The following is a 20,014-nucleotide window of genomic DNA, read 5'->3' on the forward strand; positions in this document are numbered from 1 at the left end:
AACATTAGGCCAATCCGCGCTTCAGCCATGACAGAAAATAGCCTCTCCTTAAAGCAGACACCGAGTAAATGACTTTGTAACTTTACTTCAGCCTCTTCATTTATATAAGGTGTAACCACTTAACCAATGGAAGCCCTTAGAGGGTACTGAATCCCCACACATTCTGTAACAGGGCCGTTCAGCCCCTTTGCTTGGGCCCGCTCCCACCCTGTGGAGGGTACTTTCATTTTCAATAAATCCCTTCATTCCTTCCTCCCTTTGTGCATTTTGTCCAATTCTTTGTTAAAGATGCCATGAACCTGGGCACCCCCCACAGGTAGCATGTTGATCTGAGGCCCTTTGTGTGCTGTTTTCCTACGGAAACCAGGGCCTCAAGATAGGCTTATTTTCTCTAACCCATGTGGAGTCTCATGCTGGGAATCTGAGGGGGCGTCTCCTGGGAAGATGCTGTGAAATAAATACACCTAGGAGAGGGTATGTGTGTGTGCGTGTGCATGCATGTGTGTGCATGTGTGTGTGTGTGGTGGTGATGGTTTGCAGAGGGGTGTGGAGCTGGTGTTTTAAAGTTTTTAAGATTGTATGTAATATAAACAGACTTCAGTTTGTTTAATTAAGGCTAAAGTTTCATTAACCAGAAGATCCCTGGCCTGTTCAGGGACTGAAGAAGAGTTGAACAACCAAGACGCCCACAGTGCTGGGAGCAGGTGGCTTGGCAAACCTTAGCAGCGAGTGTTTGGGGTTCTCTGGAGATCAGGGGTGGGCAACCATTTTCTGTAAAGTGCCAAGTAGTTTCTGCTCTGGGGCCACACTCAGCTAGCCTTATCCTGTGAAAGTGGCCATAGGCTGCATGCAAGAGCGTGCTGCGATGCAATGAAACTATTATATATTTACAAACACAGGCAGTGGCCGAATTTGGTCCTCAGGCAGTGGGATCTGGTGTCTGGCTACAGTTAGGATGGTGACTGAAGCTACAGTTAGGATGGTGACTTCCTCCCTGCGGTCACTGCACTCCATCTGCATGGAACTCCATCACCTTGAAAGAGCGATTCTGTTGGTGAAAGCCAGGCTGTGACTGCATGGGGACAGAAGCAGCTCCATTTCAGATGCTGATCCTCCATGTTGACCTCTGATAGACCCCAGTTCCGGGAATGCTTCTAAAATTTAGCTTTTAGCTACTGTTCCTTGTGTAAGAGCATCTGCTTACCTAGTAAATCCTGCTCTTAGGTCAAACAGCCTTGACCATCAATCCTGCCCGTAGGCAGATTCACATTCATCCTTGTCTTTCTCTTTCCCTCAGGGGTCCGCTTTGATTGTCCTACGCCTCTTCCCTGGGTCTGAGGCCCAAGGAGACCATGAATCTGAAGACGAGGGCTTATTTGTAAGTCTCTACTAAATGTTACTTTCTGAAAAACTATATGTCAGCCTCTTTCCCCAGCCTCTCAGCTTCCTTAGATTTTGGAAGAAGTGTCTATAGGCCAACCCAACAAAAACAGATCCGTTTAGGACCGTAGGTGCAAGGCAGTCAATTCACTGACTCACCACTGACCACAGTGATTGGCTCAAGTTGTTCCAGTCAGATTAAAGCAGGGACTTTGTTCAGTGAAAGGGAGAAAGACTTTTCTCCCGCTCACCTCTCCCTCTCCCTCTCTTCCTCCCTTTCTTCCTCCTGTGTAGGAACAGCTGATATCTGTGCAGGAACTCATGAAGTCTGAGGTTTTTGTCAACTCAGGATCCAGAGCTTCTGCCCACATCCCTTTCCAATCAAGTCATACCAGATTGAGCTAATTCCATGTCCTGAGCCGTTACTATGTGCCAAGTGTCAATGAGTCCCAGCAGGTATAGAGATGCATGAGTCAGAGAAACCATTCCCCATGTCCTCGACAAGCTTGTGACTACTGAGGAGGACGGAAGAACAACCAGCAAAGTCACAACGCAACGTGTTGCAGCAAAGACGAACTATGAGGACAAGACGTCCTTGCATAGAGGAGGTGGCAGGGCTGGAAGAAGGAGGTACTGGACCAGCAGAGGTCATGTCAGAGCAATAACTGGAAAGCACTGTGGCTTCGCCGGGACACATGCACGCAGAGGAACAGGTGCAGCATCACAGAGGGTGAAAAACCCTCGTGTGTTCAGAGATCCCTCTTCGTATCTTTCCTATTGTACCTGCCAAAGTGAGACCTGGGCTTATTTAGAATGACAGACCCAAAGAGGTGCCTCAATGCCATCACTCAATAGCTGGTTGAAGCCCCAGCCAGCAGATGCTGCAAGCAGCTGACCTTGGCAGAGCCCACTGATGGCAGAGGTGAGGAGCTGGCTGTCCAGGACAGAAGTCCTCAGGTTACATGGGAAGCCATCAGGCTGCTGCCTGAGCCACTTCCACGCAAATCTGCAGCCCTCTGGACTCCTTAATGCACTGCATGAGGCTAGATTGATGTCAAATAGACTTGTACCCCAATTCTGGCCCAGAAATGTTTCATGTGTGTGACCTTGGGCAAGTCACTTTATGTCTCTAACTGCAGTTAGCTTATATGCACAAAGAGGTTATTTAAATCAATCTCCAAGAGTGTTGTGAGGCTGGAAATCGTGGGTATAGCCAGCCTGGTGCACAGTGGAGCTTAGTAGCTATGAGACAGGAACGTTACTAATCCCATAAGGCTGGTCCCAGGGTGTGCAAGGACTCCTTGGAAGCAGAGGTTGACAAAGGCCAGAGCATTAGAGGTTTATGTGGAGGTGAAGACTCCTCTGAGAAATGAAGTCTGTCTATTCTCCTGGTCTGCTTGAGTCATTGGCTGGCCCAGATGTATCCTTGGGCAGGCAGACCACCATCTTCACCCCTGCGAGATACTCCTAATAAGCCAGGACTTCATGCCTGTATGGATGAGATCGAGACCAACCCATGCACACTTCCGCCAGGACAGGTCCTGGCCTTTGACCTTTGGGCTCCTTCCGGACCTCTTCCAACCACCTGTAAACCAAAAATAAAATTCTAAGCTCCCCAACCAACTGTTGGACCCCCATCATGGCCAGAAGCACTCCAAAGTAAGCCCGAAAATCCAGTGCAAGCCAAGATGGGAAGGGGAGGTCAGACAGGCCTCAAGATACCCTCATCCCTTTGGAATTCAGGCACAGCTGACCAGCATTAGAATGAAAACAAAGATCTTTAGAATGACAAAACAGAATCTTTGGTAGCAATAAGACACCACTTCCAACCTAACTCTAATGTAGTATCACATGAGATATCTCAGGCCCTGAAAGAAATTGAAATATTTTACCACACCATATATTTCTTTGGCATTTTTTTTTTTTTTTTTTTTGACAGATTCTCTCTCTGTCGCCCAGGCTGTAGTGCAGTGGCGTGAACTCAGCTCACTGCAACCTCTGCCTCCCAGGTTCAAGCCATTCTCCTGCCTCAGTCTTCCAGGCAGCGGGGATCACAGGTGCACACCACAACACCTGGCAGTATTTTTAGTAGAGACGAGGTTTTGCCGTGTTGGCCAGGCTGGTCTCGAACTCCTGTGCTCATGAGATACTTCAGCCTCAGTCTCCCAAAATGCTGGGATTACAGGTGTAAGCCACCATGCCTGATCTCTCTGGCATATTTTGAAATGGTTTGTAAAACTGTCCTGTGTGGAGAAAATCTACATTCTATAGAGAATCCCCTTCCGTTTCCAGGTCTTCTCCGTTATCTAGGAGAGAATTAACTAAGAGTGTGGCACCTTTTAAAGTCTGATAAGAAACATTTACCATCCATCCTCTCTGTACCCTGCTATGTGGAGATTTCAGCTGCAAATAAGAACCTTGGCCTCCACAACACCTTACTTAACCCAGACTCTCCCTTCTATAGATTCCAGGTCTGTAGATAATAACTTAACTCTTTCAGCCAATTGCCCCACCCACTTCAAGTTGTCCTGCTTTTCAGACCAAACCAATGTGCATCTTACGTGTATTGACTGATGTCTCCCCAGCACGTATAAAACCAAGCTGTAGCCTGATCATCTTGGGCACATGTTCTCAGGATCTCCTGGGGTTGTGTTATGGGCCATAGTCACTTATATTTGGCTCAGAAAAAATCTCTTTAAATATTTCACAGTTCAACTCTTTTTTTTTTTTTTTTTTTGAGACAGAGTCTCACTCCGTCACCAGGCTCCAGGCTGGAGTGCAGTGGCGCGACCTCGGCTCACTGCAACCTCCGCCTCCCGGGTTCAAGCAATTCTCCTGCCTCAGCCTCCCAAGTAGCTGGGACTACAGGCGTGCACCACCATGTCCAGCTAATACTTTTGTGTTTTTAGTAGAGACGGGGTTTCACCACGTTGGCCAGGATGGTCTCTGTCTCTTGATCTCGTGATCCGCCCGCCTCGGCCTCCCAAAGTGCTGGGATTACAGGTGTGAGCCACCGTGCCTGGCCCACAGTTCAACTCTTTTCATAGACATGCTGAAATGCCTGAATGCTGGGGCTTCAACCATGTACCATGTTTATCTGTTTAAAATGTGTATCTGTTTTAAAAATTAATTACAATTAATTACAAATAGATTAATTAATATTTCTGCTTTTAAAATTAGGCCTGATACTATTAAAAAAAAAAACAGCTTAGATGGACCAGGACATCCCTGCTGTGGAGGAAGGCTATTTGAAAGAGGCTTTGCCATGCACGGCTGGGTGGGGCAGCTTTATCAAAACCTCCAAGCTCCTTTGCTGTGGCTGCATCCACATTTCCAAGGAACAGCATGGGTAGAATGGGTTGCATTGATCCTCACTGGACACTGATGGGCTTAGCAGCAAGGCCATTATGCTACTGGATGTTTGGAGGTGGAGGGCCCCCAGGGGGTGATTTGTTGTCTTTGTTGGGTACTGACACCTGCATTTGTGGGCGGAGCGTTTTCACAGATGTGCTCTACTCTGCCGGCTTGTCAGCAGCCTCTCCAAATTGCAAGCCACCTCCAGGGCCACCTCTCTCAAGCTGCTAAGCCGTGAAAGGGAGTAGGACCTCAGCTGCCCAGACAGAGAGCGGTGTCTCTTTCCAAACCTGTGGCCAGCTGGGTGGGTGCCCCAAAGGAGCACTGAGGGTTCAGTCAGATGGGTGTTCAAGTTCTAGAATGTTCTCATTTGGTGCAACCAAGGGGCTGCCTCTTGGGGCAGTTGCCTCCTTCCTTTCCCTTAGATGTGGTGGGAAGAGACCAACTGCGGGTGATGAGCCAGGGGAGGGGCACAGAGCCTTTCTGAACCCCAGAGTTGTGGCCCGAGAGACCCCAGTAATGTCAACTTACTCCGGGTGGGATCCTGGGAGTGTCACATGCGAGACTCTTAACAAGGGCTTAACTGAGACCATGTGCCCTGCTGGCTATCCTGGCTCTGTGAGAACAGTGACTGAGGTCCCAGGTGACGATGGCCTGCCACACTCAACTGGTGGATGGTGAGAAGAGGCCTCATTGAAACCACCTACCGCATCCAGCATCTTTACTCCAGGACCTCTGAGCCACAGTGTGGGAGAGGGAAGCTCTGGGGAATACAGATAGCTTTAGAGCTTCTGCTTAGACAATAACAATCTCTCAGGGCTGGGGAACCCCGGGGCAGCCTGGCAGCCCATAGGGCTCCACTGGGAGGCTCGGAGAGATGTTCCCTGGGTGGTCTTAGCACAATCTTCCCTCCTTTCTCAAGTGCATGTAATGTGCTGTGCCCTGGTAAGGCCCTGGAGACTCAGCAACCAGCTGGGCACTGCCCTTCTCCTACAATCTGTTTAATGGTTACCTTCTTTTAGCTCCCTGGACATTTTGAGGTTGGGAAGGGTGTCACCAAATCATAAATCATCTAACTGAGGTGAGTAATTTTTGTACCAGACATTGTGCCAGGCACTGGGGAACTGAGTAAATAAGGCCCCCTGCCTGGCCCCCTGTTCTGGGTGCACAGTTGACTGCATAAGAACATGCTCTGCAACAAAGGATCAAAACAAGCCCAGAGAAGACACGGTCTCTAAGGGGATGACTGTGTGAGCTTAGCTCCTGGCTGGGCCTTGTGGAGGATACAGGAAATGAACACATCTTTTGTGCCCTCTGTTGGTGTGGATCCGAGCCTTCTGGCTGCATAGAGTCATCATTAAATATTTATTTATTTGTTTTTTCTTTAAGACAGGGTCTCACTCTGTTGCCCAGGCTGGAATGTGGTGATGTGATCACAGCGTGCTGTAGCCTAGATCTCCTGGGCTCAAGCAATCTTCTCACCTTAGCCTCCTGAGTAGCTGGGACTACAGGTGCACACCACCATTCCTCAGTAACGATCTAAAACTTTTTGTAGAGATGAGGTCTCACAATGTTGCCTAGGCTGGTTTCCTGGCCTCAAGCAATTCTCCTGCTTCAGCCTCCCAAAGTGCTGGGAGCACTTTGGCCATCATACCTGGCCATCATTTAATATTTAAATAATTATCCCACGTAGAGGTAGGAACCTGGACTTCTCCCTCACTCTGAAAATTCCAGGGATTTTAAGAGACTTCCTCTTTCCTCAGTTTCCCTTGCACCAGTTCTGTGCTTTAACAATTACATTAGTCATCCCAGATGCATTTTCTTTCTTTGTCTCGGTTTGGGTCTCCTAACACCCTGAGATGATAATTCAGTGAAAGTTTTCTGTTTGAAAAATTATCCCAGAAACACTGTAAGTGAAGCAGCTATGTTGTCTGGGGTATATACCCTGGGGTTCATTGTCACGTGCCAGGAAAATTTAGGACATGGACACACATGAGGAGTGTAGGAGAGAAGGTTTAATAGGTAGAAGAGAAGAGAAAGAGAAATAGCTTCCTCTATAGAGGAAGGAGCGTCCCATTGGAAAGGACAAGCTGGTGGCAAATGAATGGAGTTTTATAGTCCAGTTTGAGAAGGTGGTGTCTGATTTATGTGGGGCTCACAGATTGGCTCAATTAGCTACGACGTTTACATAGTGTGCAGGGAAGGCTGGGTGCCCACCCTAATCTTCTTATGCAAATGGGCTTTCCAGTTGATGGGTGCCATTTTGTCTGCTCTTTATGACACGCATGGCTGGCAGAGAAGGGAAGATGGAGCCGCCATTTTGAAACTGTCTAGTCCATAGTTCCTGCTGGCATTCACCCATGCAAGCTCCCAGCTTGCAGGCTGCTCTTTGTTAGAACATGATTTGGGGCTGCTTTTCATTAAAAAGAAAAGCCTTACCGAGGACTCCCATGCCCTTGCTATCTGCCTAAGCAGTTTCTTCCTAACTCCTGTATCATAAGAACGCGAGGAGGTGGGGAAGGAAAGGGGGTCACTGAGGGTGTATTGTGAAGCCAGGTACCACTGTGGGCGGCTGGGCTCAGTCCACTGGGGGCTCTGAGAGATAACACAGAATGTGATGCAAACTTGTCTCCACTGAGAGGCAGGGAAGCCTCCCCCACTTCCTCTGTCGCTGGCTGAGGGCTGATTCCGGGGCCTAATACAAGCTGACGTGGGAGGCCTCTAGAAACTGGAAAAGGAAGGTCCTCCCTTGAGGAGTTTGGAGGTCTCAGGGAGAGCACCAGTGGTGACAGCTATCTGCAGTGTCATGCAAAATGTGACATAGTATGGGTGAGGGCGGACAGCCTTGAGAACGAAGACGGACTCCTGCACCAGCCGTGGGTGCTGAAGAAGCTCGCTACAAAGAAGAGATAGCTGAGCTCCTTCTGAAAGTAAACTAGAGGTCAGCCAGGGGTGAAAGGCAGCCCTGGGAACCTGGACTCCAGAGAGAAGCAGCACAATGTATTAGGAAGACATAAGCAACTCACTCAGCACCAGAGGCCTGGTGGGGGCTGAATTAGGAGGTGAGGCTCAGGGGGTCATCAGCGCCAGGTGTGAAAAGTGCTGGGGCAGCAGGAAGAGCAGGCTACTTCAAGAACAATGGGGCCAGGTGTGGGATCTTGGTATCCTCCTTACACCCAGCTGAGTTAGGGAGAAGGAAGGGGAGGGTGGGGTCACTCTTCCTCTTGGATTCCCCCATCACATTCTGCTGGGCAGCTGGGCAGTGCCAGCCCATAAACTCATAAATGAGTTTATGAATATTAACCCGTTTACTTCTCAGAACCACATTACGGAGTAAGTGATATTATTTAATCCACTGTGCAGATGAGGAAAGTGAAGCACAAGATTAGATTATGTCACTGATGTTAATGTTGTTGAATAGAGCTGTGGTAAGACCGAATAATGTCCCCCTCAAAGATGTCCATGTCCTACTTCTGGGAACCTCTGAATGTGTTATTTCACATGGCAAAGGGACTTTGCTGATGTGATTAATCTCAAGATGGAGGAATTATCCTAGATTATTTGAGTGAGCCCAATATAATCACAGTGGTCTCTATAAGAGAAAGGCTGAAGTGGCAGCGGCAGGGGCTGGGGGGCGGGAATGTGATAACAGAAACAGTGCTAGGAGTGATGCAGCCACAAGCCAGGAAATGCAGGCGCCTCTGGAAGCTGGAAGAAGCAAGGAACACGTCTTCTCCTAGAGCCCCAGAAGGAACCCAGTCCTGTTGTCACCTTGATTATAGCCCCATAAGTCCATTTTGGAATTTCTGACCTTCAGAACTATAAGATAATCAATTTATGTTGTTTTAAGCTGCAAAGTTTGGGAAAATCTGTTACAATAAGAAATTAACACAACATGTAATGGGTTCCATTCTACCCAGTGACGGCGTGTGGGTTCCCTATGTGACACTGAGGTGGGAAGACAGATGTGTAAAGGACAGATTGATAGCAGAGTAAGCCTGTGGGATGCCCTAAATTATAAAGCCTCTGGCGTAATGGTCATGATCCATTACAATCTTTCGGAATTGCCACGGTCCCCACCTCCCTGCTGCTAACCTTCCCCAGTCCCTGGCATTGAGGCTTCCCCAAGTGAGGCCACGCTATTCATCTGTGCCTTGAATGTTCAGCCATCAAAGCTCATCTCGCCGATGCCTCTACATGGAGACTGCTTTTCTCCAGGTTCAATTTACTCAAATCATTCTTGTCTTTTGAGGGTAATGACAGCAGGAGGTTATTATACATCTTGGACAATAGGACTTGGTCTTTTGGGAACTGGACTATTTATAGCATTTTTGAGCTTCTAAAAATCCTGTAGGCGAATATGGAAGTTTGTTCCTCTCCAGCTATGAGGTTGGCACATATCAGATTTTTAAGTCAGAGTTAGCGTAGAATGCTCCTAGGTGGGCGTGAGGGGTGGGAGAAAGGAGAACGTGTTGTTCCTGAGCAACCCTTTCTGCCAGGCGTGGCAGAGCCCTTCTGTTTGTAGTGCTTCCTACCCAGGTTGGCTAGCACAGGCTGACCAGAGTGAGCCCAGAGCCAGAATGTTCAGCTCCAAATTCAAATATTGCCAGCTTCTAGCTGTCTAACCTAGGGCAACGTCTTATCTCTACTCCTCACTTTCCTCATCTATAACGTGAGAATAACAGCATAGGTCTTGTTGTGAGGATCACACAGATAATGCATTTTTAATATTATTTTTATTTTATTTTATTTGAGAGAGGATCTTGCTCTGTTGCCCAGGCTGGAGTGTAGTGGCTTGATCATAGCTCACTGTAACTTTAAACTCCTGGGCTAAAGCGATCCTCCCACTTCAGCCTCCCTTGTAGCTGGGGCTACAGATGCACACCACCAAACCCTTCTAATTTTTTGTAGTGATGGCGGGTTATCACTATGTTGTCCAGGCTGATCTCAAACTCCTGGGCTCAAGTGACCCCCCTGCCTGGGCCTCCCAAAACGGGATTACAGGGGTGAACCACTGTGCCTGGCCCAATTTTAACATTCTTTGAATGGTCTCTGACATCTGGAGAATGTCAAATAGCTGCTAGTGGTTATGTTGATGATCATCAATGTCATAGTTACAGCATCCTTGTTTCTTATTCCGCGAAAGAGATTTATTCTCATCTCTATTTTGGAGGCGATAAAACTGAGCCTCACAGAGGTCAGTTGCATGTCCAAAGCCACATGGAGAGTGAGTCAGAGCTGGATTTCAATACCAGAGCTCTCTTTTGGTACTGAGCAGTTTCTGAAACTTCATTTTCCTCTGTACATCCAGAGCACACAACACTTGGGCTGCCTCTTCCCAGTGATCCAACTCCCAGGCCCTTGGGCTTTGTCAGTTCAGATTCCCAGCGTGCTCAGAGGCTCTTTCCTTCCATAATGAGTTCTCTGTCAATTACCAGCTCCTGCCCAGCAGCCTCCAGGGCAGTGCAGGCCAATTGTTCTGTCAGGCTGGGGACTGAGCAGGGCATCTCAATTTGGGCAGCTACTCAGTGGTCAATCACAACCTAAAACAGAGACAGCAGGGTGGCCTTATGCCCGGTGATTTCTGGAAACCAGCCAACCCTTTTCCCCAATAAGACACTCTATTTCTCAGCAAGCAGTTTTCTACCAGACTTTTTATGCTAAGCCAGGCTGGTCCTAATTGTAATTGGTTCTGACTAATTCCTGCAAGAGCTGTTAAATCTTTTATTTGCTCATTCTCTGGGGAAGTCCGCTACCTTGGGGAACTAACTCTTACACCCTTGAGAAAAGGTGTCTCCCCTGACCCTTGCTAGAACATACTCTTTCACTCCTGTCCCACTCACCCAGCCATCAGCAGTGTGTTTATATGGACATTATTTTTGATCTTCTAGAAAAATCAGTGTGCCCTGATTCTTTTGATAGACCTTAAGCCTAGGGCTCTAGACATCTGCTTCTCTGTAAGGAGTATTTGCTGGCAAATCGACCTTCTATTCAATAAGGCCTAGCCAGTAGAATCCCTGCCAAATTGTCCTTGTGACTTCTACAGGTTTAATTGGAAGTTTATGGGGTTCAACATGCATCGTCACTAAGTTTAAATAGCACATTGATTTAGGATTTACCTCTTAGCTGGAGATGGTTTCTCATCAGTCCAGGATCCTAGTAACTGCACAGGGCTGGAGCTGTCTGCGATCCCAAAACACTTGTCACAGCTGTGATCCTATTCGGTCCTGAGAGTAAGTCTTCAAAGTAGCAGTTATTATTATCTCTGTTTACCAGATGAGGAAATGGGGCTCAGAATGGTTAAATAATTTGCCTCAGGCCACACAGTTATGACAGAGCCAGGATTTGAAACTGATGTCATTTGGATGCCAAGCTTCTTGTTCTTTTTACTGTGTCCATTTTCAATTGTCCCTTCATTTATTGCAAGCCTATTTATTGAGTGCTTACCAGACAATGATCTAGGCCCCGGGAGCCCAGCAGCAATGAAATGGTTTCCATCCTGGGGGAGAAAAGCAATGAACAAACAATGTTGGAAAGTGGTAATTGCTCTGCAGAGGATTAAAATAAGGTGAGGCTGGTGGAAGTATACACTGGGGCAGCCTCTGTAAAGAGCAATTGGGCAATAGCTATCAAAATTTAAAATGTGTATCGACTTTGATTTGGCAGTTTGGCTCCTAGGTAATTCATCCTACAAACATGTTAGCACATATGCAAAGCAACGGATATATGTACAAGGAAGGATATTTGCTGCATCATTGAATGAGCAAATCAAAGGGGAAATAATGTAAATGTCCATCAATAGAGACAATGCAGTGTATCCCTACAATAGAGCCCTCTGGAACTATTAAAAAGAGTAAGGCAATTTATAAATAGATAGATGGTTAGAAATACAACATGACATCTAAGATGTTATGTCAAGTGAAAAAAGAATCTTGTAAAACAGCATATTGAGTTTGCTGCCATTTAATTATAGGAAAAATCAAACAAAAGAATACTAGACCGCGTGAGGAAAGACTGTAAGAAAGTAGGGACGAGAGTTACCTCCAGGGACGATTGGGATGGCTGGAAAAAGGAGAAGGGAAAAGATGTTTGTTTTTTTTTTCCCTCCTTGTATAACCTTTGGCATCTTTTGAATGTACATGTACTGCTTATTCCAGAACACACATTAAATTTATTTATTGTTATTATTATTTCAATAATTTTTGGAAAACAGGTGGTGTCTGGTCATATGAGCAAGTCCTTCAGTGGCGATTTCTGAGATTTTGCTGCATCATCACCTGAGCAGGGTACATTGTACCCAATGTGTAGTCTTTTATTCCTTACTCCCCCTCCCAATCTTCTCCCCTGAGGGTTCGGAGTTCATTATATCATTCTTATACCTTTGCATCCTCATAGCTTAGATCCCACTGATAAATGAGAACATATGATGTTTAGTTTTCTATTCCTGAGTTATTTCACTTGATATAATGGTCTGTAACTCCATCCAGGTTGCTGTGAATGTCATCATGGTGTTCCTTTTCATGACTGAGTAGTATTCCACGGTATGTATATACCACATTTTCTTTATCTACTTGTTGATTGATGGGCATTTGGGCTGGTTCCATATTTTTGCCATTGTAAATTGTGCTACTATAAACATGCATGTGCAAGCATCTTTTTCACATAAGGACATCTTTTCCTCTGGGTAGATAGCCAGTAGTGAGATTTCTGATTCAAATGGTAGATCTACTTTTAGTTATTTCAGGAATCTCCACACTGCTGTCCATAGTGGTTATACTAGTTTAGAGTCCTACCAGCAGTGTCAAAGTGTTTCCTTTTCACCACATCCAGGCCAATATCTACTATTTTTTAATTTTTTTAATATGGCCATTCTTGGAGGAGTAAGATGGTATCACATTGGGGTTTTGATTTGCATTTCCCTGATAATTAATGATGTTGAGCATTTTTTTTCACATGTTTGTTGGCCATTTGTATGTCTTCTTTTGAGAATTTTCTATTCACATCCTTAGCCCACTTTTTGATGGAATTACTTGTTTTTTTCTTGCGGATTTGTTTGAGTTCCTTTTAGATTCTGGATAGTAGTCCTTTGTCAGATGCATAGTTTGCAAAAATTTTCTGCCACTCTATGGATTGTCTGTTTACTCTGCTGATTATTTCTTTTGCTCTGTAGAAGCTTTTTAGCTTAATTAGGTCCCATCTATTCATCTTTGTTTTTGTTGCATTTGCTTTTCGGTTCTTTGTCATGAACTCTTTGCCTAAGCTAGTGTCTAGTGTTTTTTCTGATGTTATCTCCTGGAATTTATTTATTTACTTATTTTGGTAGAGACAAGGTAACATTAGGTTGCCCAGGCTGGTCTTGAACTCCTGGCCCCAAGTGATCCTCCTGCCTCAGCCTCCCAAGTAGTTGGAACTACAGGTGTGTGCCGCCACACCCAGTTATTTTTCTTATTTTTATTTTTTGTAGAGACAGTGTCTTACTGTGTTGCTCAGGCTGGTCTTGAACTTTTGGGTTCAAGTGATCCTTCCACCTCAGCCTCCCAATGTGCTGGGATTTTGGCCACTGCACCTGGTCAAAAGCTTGGACTTTTTTCTTGCCAATTTCCACAGGCTTTATTGGTAAGTACACTTTAGAAAATAATGATTCATCCTATGGTTTCCACATTAGTGGTATGGAGAGTGAGCCATGCCCAGGGATATGTTGAACAGTGCTGCAGGGACAGCTGCTTCGTTCATCTTTTGTGCAGGGTTCCAGTCCTATGCACCAGACTTGTAGTCAGCCAATTCTTCAGGCTTAAAGCATGGGCTGATTTCTTTTTCAGCACTTTTTACTGACTCACTGCCATAATGGTTCTGCCAACTTAAATACAGACATCCCCACATATGGTACCCAGCTTAGACTTCACTGGATTGGTGTTCCCAAGCCAGGAGTTTGCATTCTATTCTAAGGATGATGATAAGACATTGATGGATTCTAAACAGGCAAAAGCCAGTTCTAACTTGTGTTTGAAAGTGATTATTCTGCTGGGGTGAACAAAGAGTTGAAAGGAACTAGAGAAGTAGAAAGAAAAACAGCTGGAAGCTACTGCATTCATCCACAGGAGGCATGATGGTGGCTTCCTGGGGAGGAGGTGTGACAATAAGGGAAATGCACAGATTTGGAGTAGGTTTTAAAGTTAGGGCAACTAGACTTACTTATTGAAAGACTGAGAGTGGGGTCTGTGCAAAAGAGAATCTCAGATAATTTCTACTGTTTTAGCTAGAGCAACTGGATATCATGTACCATGGTGAAGAAGACTTGGAAAGAGCAGATCTGGAGAAGAATGAATAGTTCCATTTTGATCACATTAACTCTGACATTCCTACTGAGATCAGCATTCCTCCTGAGACACAAATGTGTGTGTGGAATGTCCAGTACACCTTTCTGTATAAGTAGTCATGGAGTTAGAGAGAGGTAAGGACCGGAAACAGGAACTTGAGTACTTAGATAATATTTGTGACCATAGGAAGAAATAAGAGAGTTTAGTGAAAGAAAAAGGCCCAAGGACTCTCCAACTTTCCCAAGCCAAGCAGAGACTCAAGAGCAGGGAAATGAGACTGAAGGGGTGGGAGGAGGATAGAAGCAGCCTATAAGTTAGTGGGGAAATTTGAGAAGTGTGCATGACGGAAGTCAAGAGAAGGGCAGAAGGACATGATTCTAGAAAGAGGAAATGGTCAGCCAGGTCAGCTTCTGCTAAGTGTTTATTGCGGACCATGCAGGAAAAATGTATTTGTTTGGTCAGAGGACAGAACCCCAACCAAAATGAACCAAGAACCAGAGGACTGAAGGTGGGCAAACGGAGATGGACACAGCAGTTTTCAAATACCCTTCAGTGAAGGGAAGTGGATTGATGGGATGGAGCTAGAAGTACTATAGGGGGCAAAGAAGATTTTTGTTTGTTTTATTTGTTCGAAATTACAGAGATACTAGAACATTTGATATGCTAATTGGGATGATCCTGTAGAGACGGCATGACTGAGCATGCAGACAGGAAAAAGAGGTATAGGAGCAGGAGCAAAGTCCGTGAGTAGATGAGGTTGAATGATGTCTAAAAAGCAAGTGGAGGCTTTACCTGGAAGGATCAGAGACACATTTTTTTTTTTTTTCGTAAGAAGAGGGAATACTGAGAGGACGTGAGTAGGTGGTTGGGATGAGTGAAGGGAAGATGAATGGGGTTTTCTTTTTGTATTCTCAGTGAATATAAAGTACACACACACAAGTAGCAAGCAAAGTCCCAGTTGGGAATGGCATGGATGAAGGGACACAAGGATGTACGGGCTCATTTAAAAAAAAAGATTTTTAAAAACCATCACTTTGGAAAGTAGAAAGAGTGGAAGGAATTCAGGAACTTTCTGCATGCTGTCTGAAATCTGTTACCCTGAATTTAGAGTTGGGTCAGTCAGCAAGATAGTGTGTTTTCCTCCAGGAATATTGGATATCAGAGAGGATACCTCCCTCACCTCTCAGGACTGTGCAAAGTACTAAACTGTCAACATCTATTCACTGTTATAAAATAGAAGCTGGGATTGCTGTTAAAGTTTGGAATTGGGGTTGTCCCTGAGCTTGACTCAGTGTTGGGTTTTAGTATTTGCTGAATGATTTCTCAGCCCTTTATTGCAATCCCTCTCTCCCTCTCTCTCTCTCTCCCCCTTTCTTTTTACCTTTCTCAGGTGTAGGCCACTACATGAATGAATAAGTGAATTAATGAGGAACAAGCCCTGATCAGGTAAGAGTGATGGAGAGAGAGAGGAAGACAGAGAAGCTAAGGGTGTTTTCAAGGAAGTGATTCCATTTTCTCCCTGAGAAAAGGAGAAAAGTTAAGGTACACATGAGGTACTTAAAATAATAGATTGGTAAGGTTAACGGATTCTTCAAATATTGTTGCGATGGGTACACTAGGTAGGTAATAGGAGGTAACAGGGAGTGAGTAGCTTGGAATAGAATGTCAGATGAGTGCAGTTATTTTAACAGGGTCAAGGATATAGCCATAAAATTGTGTAGCTGAGAAGACAGAGACAGATTATTGGAGGTGAGGCAAAGGTGATTTGATGGATCACGTATGGATATGTAAGTCTTCATGAATCACGACAAAATTGAAGAAAAGGAAGACAATGAGCCAAGACCCAGTGTTAACCATGAATGAATACACTAATGGAGAGTCAGCACGCTGGTGTGTTTGCTTCAGTTGTAATATTCAACTGCTCAAGGGTAGGCCACTGCCTGGGTGAAGAATGAATTAGTGAGGTTTGTGCTTGACCAGGTTATAATGATAGAGGAGGGGACAAAGAGTTCAAGGTGCTTTTGAGGAAGTGATTCCAATGATGAACCATGGTCTCCCAGGGGGATGAAGAGGGAAGTCTGTGGCATGTGATGTATTGGCATATGCCAACACAAAGAGCACTGGAGGACAGGCATCTGATGGCATAGACTTCAAAATAAATGAAGTTTTGGAAGATGGAGATTCTCTCTCTCTCTCTCTCTCCCCACAATGATTCATGCATATTATTGTTTTCTCTCTAATAAAATAGAAAGTGCTTAGAGGGCAAAGAATGCATGGTTACTTATTATTATTATTTTCTCCTTACAGAGCCAAGCATCACAAGGTCAGGCATACAGGCCCATTTTAAATGTTAGTCATGATCTTGGTTGCTAATGACAGAAACGTAGCTCAATCTGGCTTAATGAACTGCCTTACAAGACCAGGAATCACAGGGCTCCAGGCCTGTCTCTATCCCGAGGTTCACTGATGACTTTCACTGGGAGTTTGTTGTCCCTTGGCTGTGTCTGAGTTTCTTCTCAGATAGTCTCTCCCTGAGAAGTGCAAAGAAGTTCCCAGCAGCTCTAGGTTCTAGCATCCTTAAAATGGCAACCCAGTTAGAGAGAAAACTATCTACCAGTGGTGACACAGAACTCTTCTGGCTGATTTTGACTAATTTGGCTTGGATCATATGCCAAAGTGTAGGCCCATGTCTAGAGAGATGGAGTTCTCTGATGGCCCAGCTTATGAGCTCCCTTTGGGGCCAAGAAAGGGGTCAACCTTATTAAGGCTTATAAACAGAATATAAAAGAACCATGGTTTCTCAGAGGTAAATTTGGGTTGTTATTATCAAAGAAAGCAGAGGAGGCCTGTTAGGCAGCAAAAACACCAGATGTTCATACATATACAGGAACAGAAGCTGCTAACTGAGTTATCGGGAAGATTAAATGAGATACAGTATATAAAGCCCTGCTATGGTACATGGTACCAAGTAGGTGTTAAATACCTTCTCATTTCCTATAACTCTCCTGCTGTATTCTGGGTTTTGATCATGACTTGTTCTGTGACACTGGATAAATCTGTAACCTTCTTTGGGATCAGTGAGTTTATATATCTGATGTCTTCATGGTAAATCTCAGCAGAAAATGGCCACAGTTTCCCCCTTCCTGTGCCCATATTCCTTGCCACAGGGCTTGCCACTCCTCCCAACAGGAGGTAGAGTCCATTATCTCACACTCTGAATTAAGGCTGGCCTGGTGACTTGTTTTGACCGAACTAGAGGCCAGTTTCATACCTAGGTCACAGAGACCCTGTGTTTCTGCTCCCTGCCTTGGGAACCTGCCCAGCTGCCCTGTGAACAAGCCTGAGCTAGCCTGCTGCAGCGTGAGACCACGTGGAGATGGAATTCTCAGCCAAGGTCCATCCTAGACTAGCCAGGTCTTAACAGGTCTGCCAGCAAGTGCAGATTTGGAGTGAGCTCAACTGAGATCAGCCCAGCCCAGCCCAGACCTACAGAACTGCTCAAGTGACCCACAACCACACGAGCTAAGTAAATGCTTGTAATTTTAAGACACTCCATCTTTGGGTGGTTTGTTACAGCAATAACAATTTGATACTGTCCCTATGTAGCACAGGACTCCATATTTTCAATTCTTGTTAAATGCCACTTTCTGCTTGCTCTTTGAATATATTTGATGAGATAAAAGCCCTTTCCTTTCCACAAAACTGAGTTTCCTGCATATTAAACAGCTTTCTTTTAGAAGCTTCAGTTCCCAGGGTTTCTATCTACATTCGTTAGGCAGCAGTCTCTGCAATAAAAGCAAGTTCAAGGGCACTTTTCCTGATCAACTATGTGATCTGTTGATTTTTCTTGTTTCCTGGAGTCCTGGTGAATGTTTTGATGCTAACGCTTTCCCTTTCCTTTGGTTTTTACTTAGTTCTTATCTGTGGGTTTTAAAGGTTTTCTCTTTTTTTCTTTAAATTTCAATGTTTTACTGAATAAGCCTTTGCGGTTGGACTTAGAGGACACTGGTGCAGAGCTCAGTTCTCCTTTCCCTGGCTGTGCTGCCTGGGACAGTTACAGCTCTGGGGCTTCCTCACATGTAGCATTAGGGATTATTAGCATTGGCCTCACAGGATTTCAGAAAGGATCACCTGAAACTGAATGCCGGGTGGTGTTAGTGTGGTGCTGGGCATAGGGAAGGGGCTCGATACACGTTAGTTCCTCTCCTTCCTAATGATTGTAACCCTCTTGAACCGACTGTAATGGAACTGAGCTCCATTAATGTAACCTGTGATGGCTGCTGAGAAGCAGAGATAAACGAGACATCACAGAGGTTATCTTTTAATGATAATGATTATTTTTAAAAGAATAATTGCAAAATATGCTGTAATAACAAGTCCAGAGAATAAGGGAATAGTGGAGGGACATTTATTCTCACCTGCAGTGGAATCATGAAATGACGAGGGGCAAAGATCTTAGATCTCCCTGTTGGTGGTGGTTAAGAGCTGGGATGCAAGATTGGGCATGCCCCATTTCAAATCCTGGTTTGTCCATTTGTAACAGGTGTGACTGCCCACAAACTACTTCAACGACCCAAGCCTTAGCCTCTCTGTTTGCAAAATAGGGAAAACAATATCTCCTCTATGTGGATTTTGTCGACTGAAATGAGAGGGTACTCAGCCTTGAGCACAATGCCTGTAAATGGCAAGAGAGATGTTTGATTTATCCACACCTTCCCTGGACGCATGAGGAAACTGAGACTCTGAGAACGCTTTCAGCTTCCTGAGCTTGCACAGATGAGTAGGGCCAGGCCCTCCAGTTTCTGGTTTTAGTAAGTGGTAATTTGAGCTAATATCTTCCAGGGTATAAAATTACAAAGTAGATTCTCATCAGGGAGAAAGAGTTTCTGCCAATTTCCAAATCAAACAGCTATTCTTCTAGTTGTGAAATAGAATTGATTTTCAGAAGTTAAAAAAGTAATGAAAAAGTAAGCAAGTAAACCGTCAGAGTGGTTATGGTGCTTAGCAACCTGCTACCCAAGGGATTGATTTGGTTTCTGCGGTGGGCTTGGTGTCCCATCATATCCAGGTATGGTGGTGTGGGGCATGGGGAACGTCACAGACAGGGGCAGGGAATGCAGATGCTTGAGGAGCCTCAGACGTACCTAGAGAGGACTATCAGGCAGTCAGGAGCTGAGTGCTGAAGGGTGTTAGACAGTGAGAGTTAAAGGTGAAGAGAAAAGGACAGGCTCTGTCTTCTAGGAACTTCCACTAGAAGCTTTTTATTCTGGTGACAGCCAGACCTGGAAGTGCCGGGCTGAATTAACACAACATGAGAATATAAGAATATTTCTTTAGGGTCATGTTGCATCACCACTTCTAAATGAAGCATTGAAATTTAGACTGGCCTAATCTAATGATAAGGAGAAGGGGTAACTTTAAAGTTTCTGAAGGAATATTCAACCAACTCTAATTGAACCTCCTGGAAACCCTGCCTTCTGCTAGGCACAGGAGGACAGAGGTAGTTCTTGCTTTCCAGTTGTCCAATGAGTGGGAACAACAGATGGAAACAGAGAAGTCAGCAGAAAGTGACCTTAGAGACACAGGCTACTCTGGCAGATAGTGGATGGGCAGCCAGAGAGCTGGGCGTTGAGGATGAAGAGGAGTAGACCAGATGGAGAAGTGGAGGAATGGGACTGAGAAAGTAGAAGGAGGAATGAATGTATAAATGACTTTAAAGGCTGTCATGCTTGAGAGGTGTGAGGTCATGGTGCACCCAGAGGCAGGGCTAGTCCCAGGAAAGTAGGAGGGGAGACTGGACAAGATTCTTTAAGAATTCAAAGGAACTGACTCTTCCTAATTGCTTCTATATCTCTTACAAACCCCATCATGATACCTAATCCATACGAAGACATTAAATCATTGATGAGTGAATGAATGAATGAATGAATGAATGAATGAATGATGTGCCAGTGCTTGAGTAC

The 20,014-nt window shown here is 45.1% G+C and overlaps 1 long non-coding RNA gene across 1 annotated transcript; it reads right to left on the minus strand.

The window, feature by feature from the left end:
* Positions 1-9,456: 9,456 nt before the first annotated feature.
* On the minus strand, positions 9,457-11,235 carry LOC135277988 (uncharacterized). The gene is made up of 3 exons (XR_010345515.1): positions 11,182-11,235; positions 10,854-10,999; positions 9,457-10,277 (listed from the first exon to the last, which is right to left on the minus strand). It is a non-coding gene; the product is annotated as an uncharacterized LOC135277988 (long non-coding RNA).
* Between the last annotated feature and the right edge of the window lie 8,779 nt (positions 11,236-20,014).

The sequence above is a fragment of the Aotus nancymaae genome, unplaced genomic scaffold, assembly GCF_030222135.1.
Source record: "Aotus nancymaae isolate 86718 unplaced genomic scaffold, 86718_ANA_hifiasm-v0.15.2.pri h1tg000036l, whole genome shotgun sequence".
In the NCBI taxonomy this organism is placed as follows: domain Eukaryota; kingdom Metazoa; phylum Chordata; class Mammalia; order Primates; family Aotidae; genus Aotus; species Aotus nancymaae.